Source organism: Gracilinanus agilis, chromosome 5, assembly GCF_016433145.1.
Source record: "Gracilinanus agilis isolate LMUSP501 chromosome 5, AgileGrace, whole genome shotgun sequence".
Taxonomy (NCBI): domain Eukaryota; kingdom Metazoa; phylum Chordata; class Mammalia; order Didelphimorphia; family Didelphidae; genus Gracilinanus; species Gracilinanus agilis.
The window spans coordinates 267,787,517-267,805,902 of record NC_058134.1 but is presented as its reverse complement, the minus strand read 5'-3'; the positions used below and the strand labels follow the sequence as shown (position 1 = coordinate 267,805,902).

The 18,386-nt window shown below is 33.0% G+C and overlaps 1 protein-coding gene across 1 annotated transcript in view; it reads left to right on the top strand.

Annotated features, from left to right (window-relative positions):
- The window catches only part of CPSF6 (cleavage and polyadenylation specific factor 6), a 39,869-nt gene extending 33,502 nt beyond the window's left edge, over nucleotides 1-6,367 (top strand). Inside the window, exon 12 of the mRNA XM_044679200.1 lies at nucleotides 6,206-6,367. The gene's annotated coding sequence lies outside the window, so the exon portion shown is untranslated. The remainder of the gene's footprint in view (nucleotides 1-6,205) is intronic.
- The last annotated feature ends 12,019 nt before the right edge of the window (nucleotides 6,368-18,386 follow it).

The following is an 18,386-nucleotide window of genomic DNA, read 5'->3' as shown; positions in this document are numbered from 1 at the left end:
CTAGTGGTTTTCAATTTTGAATAGGTTAATTTTATTTCCTTGACCTTTTAGTTTCCTATTTACTGAAGATTTGAGTTTTTCATGAATTCAGATAATGGTTAAAATAACCCCTTCAAGGGGAGGTAAATAACAAATTGCTAAGGGTTTCAAAAAATTTCCAGATTATCTCATATGTTTATAAATATAGAAAAGAATTTTAAACGTTTTACTTTTACCGTGGGTAGGAATTGAATGTTATAGCATCTTGTAAATCTAAATCTTATTTTGCCCCAACTTTGAGAACTTGCCAAAACTGACCAGAAAAAATTCCAGTATTTACTGTATCAATTATTTATTTGAAGTAAATTGTGACCATCCAAAATGACTTGTAATCCTTAATGATTTGAGTTTTGTCAATCTCATTTCAAGAATCATATTAGTATATACATATTTTATTTATGCCCAGGTACAGGTTCTGTGTTTTAATTTTTTTATTTAGATTTTGTCAGTTAATATCACCAAGCTTCTAGTTACTGAAAGCACAGGGATAATAAAACTTTGAATATTGTTAGAATTCTTAAATTTGTTGATCCTCATATATAAGGCCTTGTGCCTGGTTATTTCTCTTTGTTCTTAAGTATGTTTTAATGACATTTTGAAAATTTACATTCATTTGGGAAAAATTCTTGACATGTAAGTCCATTGTAAATTTTAAGTACTTGGATATTACACTCCAACATTAATCACCTAGGTATTTTATAATGAGTTAAATTACATTCAGCAATTAAATATGAACTGGCAACATGTTATTGAAATCTTTTTCTTAAAATTATGATGTATTATACCAAAAGTCCCTCATTTTTTTGTACATTAATTCACACTGAGTTGTAATATGTGCCTTCATCTAAGGAAAAAAATTTGCTTATGAATTTCTGGAATATATTGTGCTTTTTGCTGTACCAACATTGATTACAGATGTAAAAATCAATTAAAAGGTTGTGGAGTTGAGTAATTAAAGTATTTGAGCTAAAGAGTCTTAAACAAATTAAAAAAAAAAACCCAAACCATAATAGAAATTATTGCTAACCCACTAAAATGAGGTCTGCTGTTGGCCCACTTTGAAGCTTTTAAATTCATGAGTCCTCTTGAGCTTACTTGTAAGACTTTAGATGTACTTAATGGATTGATCACAGCCTGAAAGCCAAATGAATGTCAGTCAAAATTATGTATGCAAATAAAATAGCAATGGGATTTTATCAAAGTGACAACACATTGACAAAAATAGGCATGCTCTTAATTGTTAATTTGATGGATGTCAACAAGTTGTTATTTGTCTGTCCCATCTTAATTTTTTGTGTGTTCAAACTGTTGGTTAACATGTTAAATACATTCACTCATTTCTTAAAATTGTATAACTATTTTTATAAAACTATTACTACATTGAGGGAAAGACCTCTTCTATTGTAAATTTTGGTATGTAACTGCATTGTGCTTCATTTTTTGTAATTTCTTCATCAATATTCTCAAACCACTTTAAGCAAAATATAAGTAGCATAGAGCTTGCTTTATATAGTTTTAAAAGAAATGAGTTGTTATTAATAGTCTTTAAGTTTCTCTTTCTTTTTCTGGATGTTAATTTCCTTTATCTTCATGAAAGAAAGTGTGTGGATTGCTTACTTTATTTTTGTCCCTATCTTCACTTCCCTGGAATTCTCAGAAGTGATTAGTTTTGTTAATATGAGAGAGATTGAACTATTGATAAACATTTTCCTTTTGAAAGGAATTTTTTAATTTTATTTTTTATTTTATCTGAAATTCTTGCTTAAAAAAAGAGAAGGGAATGTTTGATTGGAGCAATTCTCAGCCGTATTGTAATTTAGTAATTTAGTTAATTCACACTATGCTTTGACCTAAAGTGGGCTTAAATGTTTATGTTTCAATTGTACTAGCTATGAAAAACAAGTATGCTATTACAAATAAGATGGGATGTATTTTATTTTAGACACTTTACATGATTGAGCCATACTTTTGCTTTCTGACAGTAAAAATGCTGATGGCAAATCTCATTTACTCTGGTATGACCTCTTCCTGCTAACATCCCTTCGATGTAGAACATGAAACATTAATTTGAGCTTTTTGTATTTGAGAATGATAAAAACCCAACTCTACTGACTTGACAAGTTCAGGCTGATCTTTGCCCTTCCTCCTGTTGCTCCAAATCAGTCTGGTTTTATCTCCAGTCATTTCTGTAAATGTTCACATAGTCAAAGTTACCTGATAAGCATGTTGTAGGGGACAAAGCATTGGACTTTGAGACATGAAGAACTTACTAGTGCTGTGATCTTGAGGGATTAAACTAATGAGGATGATATTCATTATCTTGGAGATTTAAATTGTGGATGCTAGGTTTTTAAATTTCCTAGTATTTGGACTACATGATCTTTAAAGTTTCTATACAGAGCCATAGTTGTACAAAATTAATGCCCAAACAACAACTGTAAAATAAGAGTTTGAAAAGAGTTTTTTTTAAACCTGGCTTATTAGGGGAGAAAAACCTTTTTTTGTATTCTTCGTCAAAATTATATTGCTGTTAGGCTGGAGCTGACAAACCAGAAAGAGCTAGAGAATGGGATTCTTGATGCATGTTCGTATTTGGTATTTAAATATTTAAATTTTTATTCAACAAACATTTGTTAGGCAATTGCTATATACGAAGCACTCCGCTAAACAAGTTTTTTTCAACTCTTAAAGCATATTAAAAACTGCATTAATCTAGCCCTGTGTTTTTTTCTTCCCAGTGCTTTATCTTTTATTGCATATGCATATGATAAAAGATCTAACCAATAATGGTTAAAAAATGTCTGTAATATTCTCTCAAATTTAAGAACTGTTAGATGTTTATGTACATTATTTGTAAAATGATGGTTTGCATGAAGGTGTTGTAAATGTTTTGCTTATTGTGGTTTGAGAATAAGTATTATTTTGTTTAAAAACTCATTGAGTTCCCTGTTTTTATAATATTTCTCAGTGACTGTGGGTTGCTGCATCTCACCTTCATTTCAATGTGAAACTTACTTTCACTGTTTAGCTTGTAAACTAGACTGTAGGTTTGTTTGAATGAATGTTTCCAATTGATAGTTAATGCTAATCAGAAAACCTAATATTTAGAACAAAAGTTTATGCTTTCATAATCTGAAAGCTTACCTGAAGGGTAGTGCATCTTAAATTGATGCAATCATTTTTAGCCAACTAGGGCTGGGGATGGGATCATCCTATGATCCACATTTGGATTTTAGAACTGACTTTAAACATGGTTAGAATGCCAAATAATTAGCTTGCTGCCATTGTGAGGCAATTTAGACTAAAAAGAAAGGGCTTTAGTTTAAAGGAGGTAAGTACTATTCAAGGGTCAAAGTTGAAAAATCTTTAAATTACTGTTTTAATAGTAGGATTTTTTTGTATACATCTACAATAAACAGAGAATTGTTTGTCATATATTCTCATATATGTTCATCACCATGGAGGAATTTAGACCCACCTTTTTTATTTGAGGGGATTAATAGCAAAACATAAGTGTACCCATTGTTTGGTCCCCCGATTCTGTTCTCCTGCTTCTCAGGACATCATTAAGTTAGAAGGGAATGGTTCAGTCATAAAGAGAGGTTTGGTTCCACTGAGTTGAACAAAGTCCAGTACCGAAATGCTTTTTTTTGTTTTACTGAGATCTTAGCCACGTGAACTTGCTTTATTATTTTAAAGATACCTGATGGATTTGTTGAGATATCCTTTTCTAACAGAAACATTCATCATTTTAAAAATGAAATTGTTGTTATGATTTTGACTTACCAAAAAAAATGTTAATGAAACTGTTTCTTTGTGCATGGACTTTAAAACAGTTACTCATTTCTGTTTACAAACTTCTCTTAGTGATTGATGAATTCCAAATTTTTCTTACAGCTTTTGTATTATAACTGCTGTCATAATCCTAGCTTTTGTAGAAGGTTATTGACACAGTTATCATGCATGGCATAGTCATTACCAATAGGTCAGACTGGCATTCCTAAAAGCACAGACATAGAAACTATTTGCTCTTTTGTAATTCTTTGTTCATGTAGATGTGTACTTAAATATTTCTGAAAAGCTGTTGAATTGGGTTGGGTTAATGGAAATGTATTTTACTTTTTAAACTCTTCTGAGATACTGTCAAATTTGTATTTACAAGTGACTAAATGTGTGAAGTGTTTAGAAACAAGGATTTGAAATATATTGGATTGTTCTCAATTTCTTTATGTTTTGTATGGTTTTTTGTTTTTTGTTTTTGGTTTTTTTTGAGGTTTCAGGTTGGGTTAAAAATTTTTTTTTAAGTTGATGAACCAACCCTGTTTTTATATATAGAAATTTGTACTATGCATTTTAAGGCCTTCCCAGAAAGTTAGGCAATGATTGATATTTTAATACTGAATAGTATAAAATACCAATGTATGTGGAAAAGCGTGGTATGTGTGTGGAGGGGTACTATATACATTTTCTCTTCCGTTTAGTGTTCCCATCCCCAAAAGGTTTTTTTGCTGTTTATTAACACGTTGTCAGATCTGAACATTTGCTTTTACCTTTTATAATTTGTATTGCATTCTTTTCAGAATTTGTCTGCTAAAGAATATGCAATATGAAGTATAAAAAAATTTAAGAGGTAAATACAAGCTACAATTTTAGATTCAATTCTTAATCGATAACTTAAAGTTCTGTCCAAAGTTCCATAGTTAAAATTAAGTACAGTAAAATAAAAACTGGAAGTACTGAAGACTCTTTTGCAGAGTAAATATAAAGCAGTCAAAATAGCTCCAAGGATTTGGGAACTATGTTTTAGGGAAGCAAATATGAACTAATTATCAAGTTACACAACCCCTCTACACACAAACACACATCTACTTCCTATAGTCAAATTCATCCTCATCCTCATCTTCATTATCATCAAGCGTTTATTCTGTGCTAGCTGTATGGAACGCACTGGGGAGCCAAAGATGAGATAACGGTCCTTACCTATAAGATCTTCTTGATTAGTTGGGGAAACAAAAAATTAAAAACAGCCCATTTATGAAACTCCTCTATAATTGGCAAGATTTCATGATCTATTTTATCTATAGATAGTAGAAAATTAAAATTTTGACTTGTTCAGGAAATCTACACTTCAAGAGTATTCTAAAACAAAAGAATGCTTTTTTACTATCAAATATATGATTATTTAAATGCCTTACATTATTGAAGGATTCCTTTTACAAGAACTTTTAAATGGTCTTCAATGGAATTGCCTCTTAAGTATCTGGTGTTAAAATTACAAATTATGTTGTCACTGGAAAAAATTGCTTTCAGTACTTATGAAGTTGTTGTTTAAACTGTGACTATCTGAAATATGCAAATTTTTTATGTAATGGATTATTATTGACTTTTAAGTTGATCAAATTTATGCCATTTATTTGTGAGCTTTTAAAGTCAATAATTTAAAGTGAACATTGTAGATTTTTTAAAAACTAAATTATGTCTTATGCTTAGACAGTAATGCTGCTTTAGGAACTTGTCTGGGTGGAATGGGGTGGAAATTTAAGTAAATGTTTTCCATTTGTATTATGTCTAAAAATTTGTATTTAGACGTCATCATATTTAGTTATTGCCCATATTGATCTACTTTTTTACACTTTTTGTAACATGAAGCAGCATATGATTTATAATGATCACAGATATTATTTCTGTATGTTATTAAATAAATATTTACTGATATGTAATGATCCTTTTATTTTCAGTTCAGTTTTTTACTTGTTAAATGAATTAATTTAGTATTGGTATATAAAAATATGCAGTAAAATCATCCAAGCACGATTTCATTTACTTTTGTAGTCTACATTCTTTAGGAAAAGGTTTAAATGTTTCCATCATCACAGAGAGACAGTAGCTGCTTTGTTATTGGTACATCTTTTTTTAAACAACCAAAATTTCATTTTGGGGGGAAGGAGAAAGAATTGTTGTGGGTGACATAGTGGTGAGATGATTTGTTGACTAAAGCTTCTCTGCCAGTAGACAAACAGCTACTGTTTCCCTATTGCTTATTTTGTGTTAGATTACATGATGGTGAAGTAGATGCACGACTTGTGTATGTAGAGTTAAGCCAACATTTTTTCTGTGTATTATGGGGAATAGCAAAATCTACATCACAAATTTTGACACATTACAGCTGAAGGAAGAGGAACACCTTGCAAGACAAGAAACCTTCTTCATGGGGGAAAATGACGCTTGTCCAGCAGTTTGCTTCTTGTGATTGAACTGAGCCTGTAAGGATTCATGGATAAAATGGACAGGAATAGATCTGAATAAAGCAAATCTGCATAAATGGTAACCAGTAGCTCCTTTTCCTTTTTATGTTGCTTACCTGTTTTATTTGAAGGGAACCTGTGTGATTTAGAAGTTATAGCTTTTGCAGCCTTATTACTGGTTATATACATTTGGCCATTATAATGTGCAAGCAATTGGAAAAAAAGTCAAGTAAATGCTTGTTTTTATAGTAGTTTGTTCTTGTTCAAATGTTCATATGATAATGTCTGTAAACAGCACCACTTTGATTACAATAGATGTAGTGTTGTAATAAACTGTTTAATGGGGCTGATGTGTAAAGCTGTTCAAGTTCTTTGATGTTTACACCTCAGGGAAAGTCTTGTGTTCAGCAATATTTGAAGATAATGTTACTATGACAACATTTATACTGTCCTCTTTAAAAAAAAAGCATCGCAATAGTTTTTGGATATGCATCAATCTAATCTTGGGTTCAGTGGATTAAACATGCTAATTAAGTGTTTCTTGCACTTGATTTTGATATTAGAATAGGTGATTACATGGAGTATTTAATATTTCTATATTCTGCTTTTCTAGCTATTTTTACCTAGATGGCTTGTGAAATTGCTAAATGGTATGTAAAATTGTAAAAACTACAGTTTGACTAACATTGTGATCCAAGTAATCCAGTCAGTGTTAGGGGTCAAAAATATATGGACTCAACATCTTAGTAAAACCTGTATTATCTGCCATGGTGTGCAACTTAATTATAACACGAATGTATACAGGAACATTTACTTGTAAACTGTTAGCATGGAAGAAATATCTTGGTAATTGAGGTGCTGCCATTGTTTGCAGATTTCTATCTGAAAAGGTGCTTTTGGTGTATTTTGAAGCCATATATATATATATATATATGTGTGTGTGTATATATAGCTTCATCTGTGCACCAGATAAATGTGAGTAAAGAGAGCCTTAGTTTTGATTTTTCAGATAACTGGATTTTTTATGAGCATAATGTTTTCTTAAAATACTGGATTTTATTTTCACTAATTTCTTTGAATATATACATTCCCCCTCTCATTTTAAGGGAATATATACATATATGTATCTTTACATTCATGCAGCCTGGTGGTTCATGCTACAAAGTTCATCATCTGAGATTTTTGCAAGCCGACCTTAAAAATTGTTTATATGACTAATAATGATATTTTTCTAAAGCTGCTGGCTCGCGTGAACCTACCAAATTTGCAAAAATAGCAAAAATGACCTTTGTTCTGCATCAGCAGAATATCACCTCAATAAGATTTTTGTTTATGGAAGTTGATCACTAATAATTGATCCAGGTCTGTGACATCTCCTCAAAACAGCCCTAAGAGTGTTGACTTTTTATTTTAGGATAAATTGTAAGACCTTACAGGCTTAATTTAAAGGAGAGATCTTCCCTAGTGTCACAGATTCAAGTTAGATTTTACTGAGAACTTGTATAATATGTAGCTGCAAACCATTGGCTTTGATCCTTTAATATAAGATAATCTCTCCACCCCCTACCCCAATCACTTTTTATGTGGGAATTATCCATGTATTCTTTCCCATTTTTATTTTTTAAATTTTGTGACTGGAATGTTTATGCATGAGATGGATCATTGATGTTTGTCAAATCTTTACTATCAGAAGTAATTTTTATATGTTCCTTTTATTTTGTTTAACGTGATGCTTCCTTTTAAAAAAAATGTAACTTGGAAGTTGTATTAAGGAAATGTGATTTTTATTTTCCTAGTTTGTGCATAGGGGTTGGGTTTCAGATAGTTTGATGTCTCTTATCTTTGTTAAAATATTCAAAATAACCCAATGGGAATTGAAATTGAGTATATACTTAAATCAAGGGAAATAGTTAATATTAAAGGGACAACTTGCAGGTAAGTTAAAGTGTCCATAAGAATAGAATTTTGTCTTAATGTTAAAAGTGGAATCGTAAAGATCAAAACATTTTACAAACGTTTACATGGATACATACATATTTTAGTTTTTATTACATATTCGTCAAGAGATTTTTGCTTATGCACTATCAGTTTTCATGAACTCCCACTTTCTTTTAATGTGACTAATGTGCTTTGGGCAGAATGTACCAAAATTGTTGTTTTAGATTGCTTATTCATTATCCTTAAGTAATTGTTTCTGGAAAGAAGCCCAGTTTGGTTTACAGTTGAACTGTGTCAGTTGACCCTCATTTACTTACTATCTAGTTTCTCATGAATGTATATTATGAATTATATACCTTCTTTAATGTTTCTTCCATCTCCCTCTCAATTTATGGGCTAGTTGAAATACTTCATCAACTCTGATGTTACTGAAAACTGTTTTCTTGTCTTTGCATACAAAAAAAGAATCCAAAGAGGTCAGCCCTTTGTAGACACCAAAAAGAAAAATATTCCAGAGCCTTTCATTGTTTCTTGATTCATAATTGTAAAGAATGTGGTTTCAAGCTTTAGTTTAATTTGAAAATAATAGTGCTTGTTAGTCCTAAGTAGTCAGAGGCCAGTTTCATTACTGTTGTAGCATTTAGATGGTACCTTACTTGCTATTTGAGCATTATTTGATTGTGTGATATGATTTTCAAAGTTTTTTCCAGTGTCATCAAATTGCAAATGTTTGTTGGCTTGTGGAGTTTGGTTAGGTAAAAGATGTCAAAGGGTAACTAAACATTCATTTATACTTGTATTCCATTCTATGTCCCTTTACTAGGGTGGTTTCTTAATTTAAATTTTGAAAACCACTAAAAAGGTATGTGAAATAGCTTAAGATTATTATTTTTAATTAGTCTCCTGTGGAGAATGTTTCTTTACTTGTCATTAAAGGTCATTTATTTCTGAATAAATATGGAGGCTTTAATAGAAAGCTGTACCATCTTTTATCATGAAGGGGTGTTCAAAGGGGAAAGCTTTTCCCCTTCTCCCCCCATGTATGTAAATGTGCCAATAATCTAAAAATACACATCATTTTACAAGAAGAGATGCTGCTGATAGGCCTTTCTCTTGAGAGTTTACTCTCAAAATTTTGGCTGTCATACCTGAATGATCATTACCTTTTCTGTATCTTGTAAAATAAGAGGTTTTTTTTTTCTGTTTAAGCTTCAGCTTAAGTTAATTTAAAGAGGACATTTATGTTGTGATTTCATTTTTGAGAATACATTGTTGATGTTCTCAAAATTTTTAAAAGACTGTATTTTTTAAATTGGTTATAATGACTAGTTGCATCCTTACGTCCTCTGTAAATGTTTTTCCCAGTTATATGTGGATAACTACAGACTTATATGTTGTATATATTTGCCATTTATGGTAAAAGTATATATATGTAGTGATTTTCAGAAAGAATTTCTGATTTCTTATTCCTACAGTAATTAATGTATTTCCTTGTCACCTTTTCAAAAATAATGCCTTTAAAATTTTTTTTTATACAAATTGACTCTTGGAAGCCTTAGACTAGTTTCTTTATAAAATGAACATTATATAAAAGAATTGAGTAAATTACAATGTGGCCTTAAGTGTAGCATTTTTGTTTCTAATGTAAAACATCTGACATAGACCAGTTGAAATACTCACAGTTAAAAGTTCAAAATATCTTAAAGTGGGAGAAAATATAAGCAAAAAACTTTGTCTAGGCTTCTAGGAGGAAATTCTTATACTTGTCTTTCCTAGCATTGGGAAGAAGCAACGTGGATTTTTATGAATATTCAAAATATTCAGGTAATTGTGTTCTACTTATCCTACTTGGATTAATTTAGTGTTTTAATCATTGTTTCTTATTTAGAACTTTGCGTGGTTGATGTTTACTATTTCAGTGTGCAACTGTTGAAACTGCTTATTTTTCTATGTGGGAAGTATGTACTTGGTAGAGATGGAGGTATGAAGTCTGTTAATAAGATTATAAGAGGAAGATTTACTACTCCACTGGGCATTTGGGAATGGAAATCTTTTAAAATTTGGCTTTAGGTAGAGCTAACTTTAATGAATTCACAAAAGTTCCAAAAGGGTAATTTAATGTATTGAATATAACCAAGTTTTCCACATGGATAAATCATATAACTTCATTTTGAATTAATGTCTTATTGTTAAAGATTTTATAGATAGATGCCTGCAGTTAGTGTAAAGGATGTCTTTGAACACTGATTTTTATTGTCACACTGTTGCTGCATAACACTCTTTGGCATTTCATGTTACATGATTTAAAAATACAGCAGTAAATTCATTTTGCTGATTGGTTGTGTTTCAAGGAAAAACTATAGTACTCAGGTGGTAAATAAAGGGAGAGGTCCTTTGTAGTAAATAATCATTTTAAGGGATACATCTAACATTGATGGCTAGCCTTAAAAAGTTACCTGTTTATCATCATATTGTCACCGTGGCCCAGGTTGTATATAGCCAACTGGTTTGTGGTACTGTACAACCGTATCAAATTTTTGTGTGATTTCTGTTAGAAAACCCCTACCAAAATATTGTACTCCAGATAACCAGTGTCTATTTGAATTCCTGAATACAACTTTGTAAATAATAAGCTAATACCAGCAGGCCAAAGAAAGTCATACATCTTTAGCTATTGACTATATGGTGACTTCATAAGATATCTGTGCAAAGGTAAGGTGGTATTTGATCAAATGGGCATAGTTTTAAAGTCCTGTCCTGGTTAACTAGACTTTCAGGTTAGCTTCTTTGAAACCTCATTCCATTTTTTAAAAGTGTTTGTAGTTGGAATTTTGTGTTAATGTCCACTTTCCATCTTTACTTTTCTTTCTTTTGCATTTAGGTGACTGTTCAGCAGTTTGCTATATGGCCTTTGTTGGCCTTTAAACTGCATTAGTAACAAGCATGGTATTTATCTTGTATTGAAAAAATAAAATACAGTTTTGATAAATACTTTGCAGTCTGTCCTTTTTAGTTTTTCTTGTAACTTATTATTTTATAAAATCATAATAATTCATACACTACTGGCATTACATAGTAAATCAGAATTAAATTACATACTTATCTTAGAAATAAGGTTATTTTTTAGTAGGAAGATTTGTATTTCTTCTGTGCTCTTATTGGAAGACCACTTGGTATAGAAGGCAGCTCACTGAGTTAGGAGTTGGGATCCTTGGGTTTTAGTCTGATCCAATTTTAACCCAGTCTATCTGGGGAACTGTTTATACTGCTGTTTCCTCACCTGTAAAGTAAGAAGAGTAATTATAAGTCAACCAATAAGTTTCTTGTAGTTCTCAAAGTCTTTGATTCTATTGTTTCTCAAGTCAGTTTAAAAAGATGATACGCAGAAGGGAATAAATATGAAGAAACCCCAAAATACTATTTAAAATTAATTTGAGCTCATTTTAATTGCTTGAATTTCTGCAATGGATAAGAAGGTGGATAACTAACATTTGTAGAAGTTTTAGATGCTATTTGCCAACATTAAAGACTTCTTAAGTAGCACTATGGGAGAACTGATCTCTGTGTTCTAGTTGCCTTTTTGCATGCCTGAAATTTTTTAAGATAGCAAAAATTACTTTAAATGTTAGGCATAATCGATTAGTGCTACCTAATCACTTAATTTTTTATATTTTAAATCAGTACAACAATCAATTTGATAACTAATATTTTGGATCATGCATGACTCTTGATAATTTTTTGTTTGAAATAATTATTCGGAGAAATTGCAAACTCAACTTTATTCTGCTTTACGTAAACATAGTACACTTATGACTTCTGCAGAAATCCCTAAAGGACCTGTAGTTTTAGTGAGTTTTTCTTTTGTCAGATTTGCACCCAAACCGAATTGGGTTCGTAAGACTGAACTGCAATTGTCCAGATTTGTTTAACTGATCCTTTGTTTAAAAACTTAACTGCTTTAAAGAATCCAGATGAATTTTTATTTTTTACGGCTGTTGCATCAGAGGACCAAAAGAAATTAGAACAGATAGGTATGTGCCAGGCTATTTGGCAGAGCTTCTACGAGAAGGATGCTATTCTTTGGTTCCTCAGCAATTTATTATTTTCCATCTCACATTCCTTCAGTCTTCTATTGACTCATTAATTTATTCTTTCTCCGTGTTCAAAAAAAGGTATGTTATACAATTACCTCATGAATGACTAAAAATGAAAGTTTTCCATAAATTAGCTTAAGTTCCCATTTCTGGGAATACTGAGGAAATATCTCATAAGCTTATTTTATTTCCTCAGAATCAAATCCTAGTCTCATTTGACAAATCCCATTATTAATGACCATAGGACGTATTATTAACACTACCAAATATATTGACTAAGATTACATCCAGGATCACTTCAAAAATAAGAAAAAGGTAGTTGTTTGCCAAAATTTTTTTTACCAACAACTGCAACTGTTGACTTCTCAAACATTGGAATCCCAAAGTCTCAATTTTATATCACAATGTTGAATGAAGTCTCTCAAGTCTCTTCAAGTCTAAAAAATTATTCACAGACTTAATTTCTCATTAGGAATAAACACAGGGATGCTCATTTAGCTTCCTTCTAGGACAGTTTTAACTCAATTCTCATGAAATACTTCTCTGAAGGTGACACATAGCTCTATGTTCCTTGGACTGATTTTCTTATCTCGGAGGGCAGTTAACTAATGACAGCTAACTGGCACAGTTAATTATCCCTTCCCAAGACTATCGTTTCCTCTCAAAGATATAATAACTATAAAGTCTTTTTGAGAGACTATTTAAACTAGATTATATTTATGTAGTGTTTTGCAAACCTTAAAATATTATGGAACTGTCAAGTATTGTTACTCTGTTTTTATATTAGACTTATCAGTATAACTAGAGTCCAGATAAACTGGCTGTATGTCAGTATAAATAAAGGATCACACCATTGTGCTATTTGTTCAAGTGGGAAATTCATTGTTTATACAAATGCAGCATATACTCTTAACACAGACACTGGTTATAAGTGTTAGAAAGAAATTGGTAAGATGTCTTAAAGTGCATTTGCATAGATGGAAAAAATTAGAAAATGATGGCTAAATTTATGAATTTAAATAGGTTGTAGAACCATTATACCAGTCTTTGTGGAAATAATTGAAAATGGCATCAAGATATTATAATGTCTGGGGGTGGGGGGAGAGGGGGCAACAGGGGTGGCTCAGTGGATTGAGATCCAGATTTAGAGAGAGATAAGAGGTTTTGAGTTCAAATGTGGCCTCAGATACTTCCTAGTTGTATGACTGGGGAAGTCACTTAAATTGCCTGACAATTACCACTCTTCTGCCTTGAAAACAATACACAGTACACTAAGACAGAAGGTAGGGATTAAAAAAAAAGATTTAGTGGCAAAAGCTCTAGATAACTTTTAATTTCTCAACCCTTATTTTGAAAACAGATGTTCTTTATGCAGTTATTTAGTAAGTATAGTTGAAGTTGACTTTTTTGAAGATAATTGTTCTGAAGATCAGTGTTTTTGTAGATAGGATGTTGGATAGAATTTTTGCAGAAACTCATGTAGAAGTGGCCTCCCCCTTCTCCCTCTCCTATTCTATAATTAGTTTATTTTCTTTAAAGTTGAGTATAGGAAAAGGAAATTCAAAATTAAGTATTCTAATTATTTAATAAAACCCTAAAACTATTAGGGTTTTATTAAGTAATAGTTCAGATGATTGAAGTACTCCTTTTAGAGATTATTAGGAGGCACTGTAGTACAATAATGGATTTTGAGACCAACGTGCCTTAGGTGAAATCCCAGCTTTTGCCTCTTATTGCCTGTATCACTGTTGTCAATCGAAAGTTTAATATATTAGGGTATTAAAAGGAGGCTTTTGTGAGTTTCCTTTTCCTTGCCTGTAAATTGAGAGGATTATAGACCCGGTGATTTTAAGGTCCCTTTCATCTCCTGTGATTCTAAATCAATATAGAAGTTGTTTTAGGAGCAATTCAACTTTTGTTGCTTGAGGAAATTTGGAGTTCTTAAATCTTAAAAAAGAAGAGTTTTCTTCCAAACATTTTCACATTGGCAGGTAACTTCTGCCTTATGTAGTGGGACCAGGGAATTTTTGCTTAAGAATAAGCTATTATAAAAGCATTTCTTCAAAATCTAAATTCAAGAATAACTTATGTTATACTAGTTAAGAACAATGAAATTGATTTTAAACAGTGGATTTTTAAGAAATCCATGTATACACTGAAATGTTTTAACATTTTCCCCTGTACTGCGTAGGAGGAACTACTTTGTATTTAATAGCCTAGTATAATAACCCAATTTGTTACATATAGACAATTAATTAATGCTTGTTTTTGAATATTACAAGATGGTCTCTTTATAGTTGGATATTTCCTCTTCCTGGGCCTTACTCAGTAAATCAACCTCATTTTTCAAAAGGTGATTTTTCTTATTAAAACATTAGTAGAATGTTTTTACAATATTAGAGTCTATAGACCAGCAGTTGTCTTCAAATTATCCTAGTTAGCACTTTATTAATAGAAGCAAAAATGCTTTTGTATTTTGTTGCTTTGATTCTTGACACCCCCCCACCCCCCCGCCCCCCGTGAATTGTCAAGCAACAGCTACTTCTGAAAAGGAATTTTACTAATCTTCAGTATAATTAGGGTTGAGAGAAAACGGTAATAAGATTTAAAAATTTTATTTGATAGGAGACATTCCTTTAAACAGATGACCACTTATACCGTAATTCTCTAAGAATCTTGTATATATAGCTAATTGTTAATTTTTTATTGGGAGTTGTTAATTCATTTTTTTAAAACACCTTTTTTTTTTGTCATGGAGACATTTAACAAAATCTTTGTGCTGCTATTAAAATAAGACACTGAATTAACTCAGCAGGAAATGGATTTTAAAGGATACTCCTAGCTAGGCCTGATCCTAGTTAATGATTTTCTTGGGAGCCATGACTTGTTCTGTTTCTGACCAGGGCCAACTTGCCACTCCTTAGGGACAGATAGGGCCTGTCTCCCGAGGGCTCACTGTATAGATGGTGAATTTCGTGTGGGTGCCCAATAGGCATATCCTCATGTAGTTCAGAATTCTGTGGCTTGAGAAATCTACCAGTCTCAGCCACCCTCATAGTTGAGATCACAGATTTTTACTATGGAATTTAGAGGTCTGATTCAGTTTAGCAATGCATTAGCAAAAGATTAGAAAAAATAAATACATTAAATAAATACAAGTAGTAAAGAGATAGTGATTGATGATATTATTTGAGAGAATGTGAAAAGTCAAAGAAATCTATCTAAAGGTACTACTCTTTGATTTGAGCTGTAAGAAAATAGGTTCTGGAACAGCTAGATGGCACACTGTATATAGAATGCCAGGCCTGGAGTCTGGAAGGCCCATGTTCAAATATGGCCTCAGACACTTCCTACCTCTCACTTAATCATGATTTCCTAGCATTTGATGCTCTTTTGGCCTAGAATTGATATTAAGATGGTAAGCATTTTGTTGTTTTAAACAATAGTGCAAGAGAAGAAGAGAGATTGTATTTAAGAGCATTAGTTATGAAGTTCCAAGAGTAATGTGAGAATGAAGCTGGTTTAATGTTATTGGATGGTAAAGGAATTTGAACTTCACTCAGGAAACTACTAAAAACTTGAATACTTTAGAGTTGTGGTTTATGTGAAGGCTTTTTTGGTTAGTTTTTGTTTTTTAAATCTGGGAGTGGTTAGAAAGTTGATTTGAGGGAAAGTAGATCTGGCTGTTGCAATGATACCTTTAAAAGTGGTAATATTGGGCAGGGAAGGGATTTGAGTGAGATGTAGGACTGAAAGTATTTGGTAATTAACTGTAAGAAGAGTCAAAGGTAAGATTACCAACAATAGTGAATTGGTAATGCAGACCATTGAAATCGTAGAATTAAGTTTAAGAGAAAAGAACTTTGATTTTAGACATGTTAAGTGAGGAGAATCTATAGAAATCTAATTTAGAAGACTAGACTATTACCAGATGTGTTTTTTCCAGGAATATTTTAATGTTAGGAAAACAATAAAAAGCAAGATATCAATAGAAATGGAAAAAAGTTTTGTAACAATCCAATACTCCATAAAAGTACCTCTTTTTAATGTGGTAAACCCTCTCTAAAAGAGACTAGGAGATGAGAAATCTCATTGTTCAGTCATTTTAGTCATGTCCAAGCCTTTGTGATTCCATTTGGAGTTTCTTGGCAAAGGTACTTAAGTGGTTGGCCATTTCCTTCATTTATTTTACAGACGAGGAAATTGAGGCAAACAGGGATAAGTGACTTGCCTAAGTCACACAGTATCTGAGACCAGATTTGAACTTCACCTCTTACTGATTCCAGTCCCAGCACTTAAGCTACTGCACCATCTAGTTGGATCCTTTAACAGCTGCTAAAGTTGCTAAGATCTTTTAATGAGAGATGATCCAAAAATAACCACTATTCATTTCATGTTCTAGAAATGTTGGGAAAAAAATGGATTTTCTTTTGCCATTTTATAGAAAATTAAAGGTTGAGCCAAAAAGTAATCCACAAAGTTAAAATCTGCAACATAGAATATAAAATAACTTTTCCAAATCCATCAGCAGGAAAAGTTAGGAAAAAGAAGCATTCAAAATACCTAGTTTTCAACCTACACAGGACTCATAAATATCATTTTAAGTCACCAAAATGAAGGGAAATGGAGAATTGTTCCATGGTTTGACTTGTGTTAATATGATGAACAAAAGTACTGTCTGTTTGTTGTTTTGCAAATTTATCGATGTACTGGGTTAGACTCCTTAAGGTTTAATTTACAGAACTAGATAAAGTAGTAACAGCTCATTATAATGGAAATGAATGGAAGAACCTTAAAGTAGCAGTAATCCATTATAACTCTGTTATTTAATAGACTCAAAATACACAATTATTGAACAAAAATTGCTGGGAAAATGGAAAACTGATGGAAATTAGGTTGGCTAACTTCATACCATATATTTAAATAATTTCCATGTAGACACATGACCTATGTATAAAATGTGATAAAATCAAAGTGGAGATGACTCACAATTATAGATCTTGACTTCTAGATTGAGATGATTTTGATATATAAAACTGAAATTAAAACTGAAAGGAGTCACTTGGGGGAAGAACTTTTGTATCAAGCTCTGATATAGTCTGATGTCCAAACCACTGAGATCTAAGTGATTCGACTATTTTAACAAGAGCCATTTTATTGGAGAAATTGTTCAAAGGATATAATAAAATAGTTCTTGCCTCCACTCCCATCCCCTAGCCACACACTATCCATTATGCCCTGGCCCCCAAATGACCCAAGTCACTTAGAACTGCAAATTTAAGCAGGACGGATCGACCTCACCCCCATCACATTGCAGGGGGACAGTTTCTGGAAGTTACCAGAAGAAAAGCAGGCCATACATTAAGCCCCCGCCGGGTGCAGGGCGCTGTGCAAGGGCTGAGCAGTCTCATGAGTAAGACAAGACGAATTCTGGATTGGATACTGGATAAATGGGGTGTGCAAACCTGAGGGGAGGAGAAAGGAGAGCACTAGAAGGGGAGCTTTAGCCAGGCCTGAGGGTGCTGCTAGGCCAGGACGAGGGAGAGCCACATGTGGTGCCTCCTTGGGAGACGGGGCCCAGTGTGAAGAGCAGACGCCAGGGGGACGGCTTAGCACACTGGAGACGAGTTGGGCTTGATGGACAAGCGAGATTTTACGTTTGGTCAGCGATGGGAAGCCCCTGGGGAGGATGGGAGCGTCGTGTGTGACTTGGTCAGGCCTGGGTTCGAGGAAGATGAGTTTGAAAACTGGGTGGGCTGGACTGGAATGAGGAGAGACTTGAAGGAAGATGGAAAGCCAACACGGGCCTGTGCCAGCAGTGCCGAGGCCAGGTTGGCGGGTTCTGCGGCAGGGACGCCACCGTGCCAGATGAGGCAGGGAGCAAAAGGCAGAAGGCGGCTTTCAGGGTCCGCCGCACGGCGGATGAGAGATGAGGCAGGGAGGGGACTTGTCTCGGACGTGTTCGATTGGAGACATCTAGGCGGTGACACAGTCAGAGCTGATAAGGCCACGTGGTGGCGGAGGGCCAGAGCGAAGCCTGCAAGTGGCCTGCACAGAGTGGGCAGGCCCT